The sequence below is a fragment of the Vulpes lagopus genome, chromosome 7 (assembly GCF_018345385.1).
Source record: "Vulpes lagopus strain Blue_001 chromosome 7, ASM1834538v1, whole genome shotgun sequence".
NCBI lineage: Eukaryota > Metazoa > Chordata > Mammalia > Carnivora > Canidae > Vulpes > Vulpes lagopus.
Window position 1 is genome coordinate 28,487,240 of NC_054830.1, and position 7,272 is coordinate 28,494,511.

A 7,272-nucleotide genomic window follows, 5' to 3' on the forward strand; every position below is an offset into this window, starting at 1 on the left:
GTATCCCAATTTCCCTTACTTTTTTCATCATTTTTTTCTTTGGCCTGCTTCATTACATGCAGGTGATTACACCAAGTCTTAGATCTCTCATCCTTTCTGATGTTTGAACCCCACAGAGAGTAGCGAGGTGTCCTACAAAATGTCCTGGTGTGAAATACTGATGTCCCAGGAAGCTTGGCTCTTAGAGAATGTCACTGTGGATTATGGTCAATTTATAGGTCATCACACAGACACTCTGGCCACATAGAATACTAGAGAATTGTGAATTACCAGGTGAAATTGAAAACAATCACAGATGAAACAGAAATGTGATCAATATGTACACAGACTAATTTTGTGCATAGAAATTAAGACCCCTGTTCAGGCTTCCTAGCCTAATCTTTTGTCAATTTGGGGTTGTTTCCTATAATACTACAGTTCTTTCTAGCTTTCATGAGCACAGACTCAGCTCAGCAGTACCAGCTTTTCTCAGGCTGAGTGGCGTGAGAGATTTCAACATACATGTCAGCAGCCAGACTAGATGTGGAAGGAATCATTTGAACCATATGAAAATGGAAAGCTCAGCAACTAGACTCTTCTGAGACAGTATCAACTTATAGTCACTACATCTTCTACTTAGCAATCAAAAGGAAAATGTCATGAATATACTCAGGATCTAAACAGTGGTATCTAATGATTATTAGACCACTGTTAGGCAGCCTAGTTTGAACATACATGTATAACTTCAGTTGTGCGTGATGCTGTTTGCTGGGCTCAAGGTCAGCCATGACCTTCAGCAATACACATATACATACGTAAGAAGCATCAACACGTGACACTCGCCTTGGACACGGGATATCCAAGTGCCAAGACAATCAGTGGGGGATGGCTGTCCGATCTGCAACTTGATTAATAATCACCAGGAGATGGTATCTTTGAGTTTTCCCAGGAGTATATCCTGAGATAGGTATTCAAGTGCAAGCCAGTAATTGCAGGAAACACCAGTAGAATAGGAAAGTGAAATAGGGAAGGGAAGACAGATAAAAAAGCATGTTACTACAAGAGGTGATTGAGCTTAATCCTCCTGAGGAACTCTAGGAAACAATGTAGAACACATGCCATAGACTGAGCTATCTCACCAAAGGGACAAAAGAACTCGGTTATTTAAATACTAATTCCCGTTAGTCAGTAATTGGGGCCATTTTCAGCAGCAGTTAAATACCTGGCTCTTTAGGCCTGCTGTATGAAAAGGCAAAGTTATCTCAGTGTCCAAAGAAAGCCAGAGATACAGGTGCTGCCACTGGAAGTCAGGCTGGTATATCCTGAAATGATAAGCAAGAGTGTCTGCTCCAGGTGGCTTTGGGTCACCATAAGCTCATAGTGCTGAGACTCGCAGAATACGAATAATTCAAAACTTAAAACACCAAAACGAAACAAAACAAAAAAGCAATTTACTACCTTGTCTATTTCATCATGTGAATAATTAAGATAGATAGTACTTTCTAAATTCTCACTAACACACACAAACAAAACAAAATCTACAGCAACAAAAGCCTCTCACACTGGGAACTCTGGACACTTCAGGAGAGGCTCCGGTGGCACTGGGGTTTAGTAGAGAGGGGAGGAAAGACATCAAGAAAAAGAGAAAATGGAATGTAAATAAATATTGCTGAAGACAAGATGTTACTCGTTTTTACAATATCGAAGAAACACAACTAAAGGGCTTCAGATCTTGGAGAAATTATCACTAAGTGCACATACTGGTCTTTAGACCTAAAAGACAGTTTTGTGAAAGACATTTATGGGTTATGCCATTAGAGCATAGTAAGTAGCTTTACTTGATGTTAGTCACCATTTGTGTGTCTTTCTCTCTATCATCTATCTCCTCCAAATAAAATGTAACCTCCACGAAGGCAAGAACTTCATTTATGCCTACTCAATTGTAGACAATAAATACAAAGCAAATAGGGTAAATAGTAGAAGGGTCTGACATTGTACTACTCATTACATTCAGCAAGCCATGAAGTAAAGAGACAAAAGTGACCCTGCAAAAACCTCCCATGATCACATAGCTTAAGCTTATCCTAAAGTGTGGAAAGCCTGATGGTCACATACTCTTCTACTTAAATTAAACATTCTCAATAGCATCCCCTCCAAGCACCTAGGACCTCCAGGAAAATCTTTACCATGGAAATAGAATTGCAAAAATGGAAAGGCATTTGAGGTCAAAGAGTTCAACTCCCTGCATAATTCATCTCAGCCGCTTATTACAGGTCATAATCTAGAAATTGGGGATATTTATTTAACTGGAAAAATCATCTCTAACAGGAAAACATTGTATTGGAAAAAATGATGCATTATATCTGTAATACAAAGCATAAAAAGGTTGGGAATCTCAGCTGTACCCAGATGCTCATGTCTCCTTAACAAATTTCTCAGCCCATAATCATTCAGCTTTTTGGCTGTTACTGGAGAAATCTGGTTATTAATAAGAACCATCTCGTGATATGCTGAAAATTCTCTAAATTTTTCCCTATCTTTTTTTACTCTCTGTTCTTACTTATCCCTTTGTTGTTCTGTGTTAAATATATTCCTTGGGTGGATTTGTTCATCAGATATTTAGAGATCGGTCTATTCCCTATAGTTAGTGAACATATGCATGCTGTCTCCTTTTAACTATGCCTCATAAATAATCACACTTAATCCTTCTTACTGCCATCTTTTGCAATCATCTTCCAGTTACCTAGAACATACGGTGCATGAAACTAAGCTCAGTGTCCAAGCTGTGATCTCACTAGGGTGGCTCAAAGATAAGCTATGATTTTTCATCACTCTCTTTCAAGAAATTATGCCTCTACACACATTACCCTGGTTTCACTGCAGCTTTAAAGACATTTCATCATTCTCAGAGAAAAATTCTTTAAAAAACATTTCCTAAAAATTAAAAAGTATATTTCTTTAGTAAAAGACTTAGTGCAGAATAGGATGCAACTTGACTTCAGATCAGTTTTTCATTTATTTAAGGTTACTCAGGGGCCAGCCACCATGCATTGGGCTGGGATGCACTGATGAATCAGATAAAATCCCTGAGACTATACAGTAATAGAAATAATAAACCAGTAAACAGGTGAACAAATTTATGTGATGCTTTAGAAGTTGATACCATAATGAGTCAATTCTGCTACCTACAGTGGAGGAAAAAGGGAGTTCTAGGGAGAAGCAACAGCACGTGACAAGTGTCAGCACTCAGAGAGGGTGATTCATCCATCCCCAATCTACAGTAGAAGTAGGGCAGTGTCCTAAGGGCCAGCTCAGGATGGTTTCACAAGCACACTTCTTAGTTTGCTAAAGGGCAATTGAGAGCTTTGTAACTATTAAATGAATTGCTCGATTTTAAGGCACACAGAAAATGCATTTAAAAATTATTTATTTAGCACCTACTGTATGCCAGGCATTGTTCTAGGTTCTAGAAGATGCAATAGTAACTAAGTCATAAAAATTCCCTACCCTGGGGTTACCTGAGTGGCTCAGCTGGTTATGTGCCCAACCCTTGGTTTCTGCACAAGTCATGATCTCATGGTCAGGAAATCAAGCCCTACCTTGGGCTTCCAATCAGTGGGGAGTCTGCTTGTGATTCTGTCTCCCTGCCCACCCCCACACTCATACACATACTCTCTCTCTCTCCCAAATAAATAAATAAATAAACCAATAAACCTTTAAAAAAATTTCCTGCCCTCATGGAACTTCTAGTAGAGAAGAAAGATCATACCCTAATATACAAATGTATAATATATATAAATATAAAATATATATAAATATATATAATTTATAATATATAATATATGGGAAATTTATACATATATAATTTATAATATATCGTAGGATGATATATCATTTATTATAATAAATGCTGTGAAAAAAATGCAATGAGGGGCCAGAAGATGGCCAAGTAAGGGCTCTTTGAAGAAGTGTCATCTGAATGAAGATTTCAGTGAAGTGAGGGGGCCTCAATGAACTGAGGAAATCCGTGGAAGAGTGTTCCAGACTGAGGGAACAGTATGTGCAAAGTCCTTTAAACAAGAACAGGCTTGGCATGGTGGAAGAATAGCAAGAAAGATATGTGATAGGGGAGAGCAAATTAAGGAAAAGCCATGCAAAATGAGGTCAAAGGCAACCAGAGGCCAGAGCATGTAGGCCACAGTAAATCTTATGGGAATATGTTAAATTATTCCATAAATGTACTTGCCAGATGCTGTGTGTAGTCTGATCTATTTGGGTAATCATTAAAGGATTGTGTTACACATACAATTATCAAGGTCCATAACCACTCATCCAAAACTTTTGGGACAGGTGTATTTTGGAAATTAATCTTACTGTTTTTAAAAAAAGGTAATAAATGCCTATACCATCTAACGAGTAACATTCCTAGAGCAGTCTTGGGACAGCACCCTGTCACAAATATTGATATTTCTTCATTAAAACATATATGGGATAAACAAACTATAAATAGCCCCTATCAGGCCAGACTTTTGGTTTTCAAACCTTTTTGGATTTCTGCATTGCAAATAAGAGATTGTGAACCTACATTTTCCTCTGTGGTAGAAAACTGTGAGCATCAAAATGGTTGTAAATGATGGTTGGGAAAATAAGATGGGATGGGCAGCAGCAATATCTTTTATTCTACTTTATGCAATTCTGAACCTCTGAACATTATTTTTTTTAAGATTTATTTATTTATTTATTTATTCATGAGAGACAGAGAGAGAGAGAGAGAGGCATAGACACAGGCAGAGGGAGAAGCAGGCTCCATGCAGGGAGCCTGAGTGGGACTCGATCCCGGGTCTCCAGGATCAGGCCCTGGCCAAAGGTGGCACTAAACCGCCAAGCCACCCGGGCTGCCCCTGAACATTATTATTATTATTACTTTTTACCATGTATTAGATATGTCTAGTTTAAATTAAAAAATAAAATAAATGTGGATTCTAATGCTTTTATTCTTGTAGTCTTTGGGCATTCAACAATATGGATAGAATGGGAAAATATTTTAAACAAATAGAGTAATAGGAAAGACTGTTATTATGAATTATAAAATTGCTTCTGAATTTGAGTGTTTTAGCCATGACATTCAACTTTTGCTGTGTCCTCTATATGCTTTTCAGATAATTGTTTTTTAAATATGTTTGTGGATTAGAGAGAGTCATAGTACCAAGATGACTTTGTAAGGAATGGGAAAATTCATTTCTAAAATTCAGTATAAAATGTATTTTTAAAATTTATGGTAAATCCTCTCCCCTAATGTTCTAAAAAGTTTCTTCTGTGTCCTTATAAAACATGGTCCATTCTCTGGACTTGTGGTTGTTTTTGTTTTGTCTCATTTTGTTTTTAAGGCGAATCTGTGGGGTTTTTGTCTGTTTTGATAACAGGATGTCATGCTTGTGATAAATACTTGCCTGAAAGAGATTTATAATGCACAAGCCCCTAAAATATTTAGACATTCTAAAATTATAATTTGCAACCTCCCTATTTCCTACCACTCTCCCCCAACAAAAATTCAGAGAGATGTATTTAACAGATGCCGTGTTCTGTGGTGAATATTATTGGCTATGTGGCTGAAAACTGTAATTAGCCATGCCTCACTGATTCATACATGAATCGTTTTGAGGTTTATTATTCCACCAGAATGTTAATGAACATGAATACAAAATACTCTGAGAGACTTTCTTTTTATCGTGGTAAAGTATATATGGGAAGGGAAAAATAGTCATTTAAAATAATTAATGATAAAAATACTTTGTATATAACTAGACCTTTGATTTTTTGAATAGTAAATAAGACTGTATAATTTGTTGGAGTCTCTTCTCTATGAAACACACAGCAACTTTACACACATCAATTAATAAAGCTTCCAGACCCTTACCAGGTAAATTTTAATAAAACCCATGAAGCCAAACTTTTCTGACCTTTGCTCTGGTTTCCAGCTAAGAATCTAGCTGACAAAGATGCTTACACATCTTTGAAAACAGAGTGGGCATGAAACCAGTGTTCACAGTTCAGGTGTCATTTATGAGTAGTGTTCTCCCATGAATCTAGTTGGAAATAAAAGTAATTTAGGGGAAATGGTATTTCAGCACTGCCTTAATCTAGCAGGGATTTTCTTCGTGAGAAAATTAAACCAAACACAAACTGGAAGTATGACTTAACTGGGCTGGCTTCTGCATTTAGGGTCACCAAAGCATACTGTAAATGGAAATCAGATTGCTTTAGAATCCAAGAACAAACTCTACTTTTGACCTTTAGAAAGCTCATGATGTATATGCCCACAAAATAAACAAAATAATTTCAAAGTAAATTCGTTGAGTGCACCTGACCTTTGAAACAGAGCAGATGATGTTAATCAGATTTGTACAACTTTAATCTAGCTCAGCCTCCATCTCTCCATGTAGTTTTTAAATATCATAAAGAAGAGTCTCACAACAGGGAATCTTTCAAATCAGAATAGATTTAGAAATGGAACAGAATGTATGACCTTGCCTCAAACAATGAAGTATAACTCGGACATGTAAGCAAGTGAGCATTATGACTATAACCCAATATACTGTGCTCCTGAGGAAAGTGACTTTTTCAAAATATTAACTTAAGCACATTGTAGGCAGCTTTTCAATATTACGGTAAAATATGGTTTGAGTTCTGATACTGTGTAAGGCACCTTGGGGAAAACTTTGAGTTGGAAATGACCTACATATTACAAAAAGGTGTTCCATCTGACCACTGCATATGTTTTTGGCCAGTCATTACATTTTTGCATTTCGGACTTTGAAGGTCTCAGCCATGGCCTTTTTAGAATAACCTATTAAGTAACTTGGTATACATATGCTTATTTTCCCAGCATCACCTCTTTGGGTAACCAACCTTCACCCCATTCCACAGTAATTCTTCTCAATCTGAGTAGCTCAGATGGAGCTGATCATATTTGTTTCTTCCACCAAGGTAGGGTGAAGGGCCTGCGGGTGGTGGGAGGGGCCCAAGGGGGACTGGGCAGAGGGTGGTTCACAGAAAATAAGCTGGATCAAAGCACTCCAATGTACTTGGCCAGGGATGGGCACATGACCCAAGCTAAGCCATTCTCATCAGGTGTTCTTTGAGAGAGACCAAAGGAGATAGTCCCTCCTTTTCTCTGATAACAAGCTATAATGTGGGGCTGCTGGCTACTCTGCCCACTGAGGAATTAAGTCGAACAGGGGCATGCAGAGCTGAGGGATGAAAAGATGAAAAGTCCCAGCTGGTATTGCATCA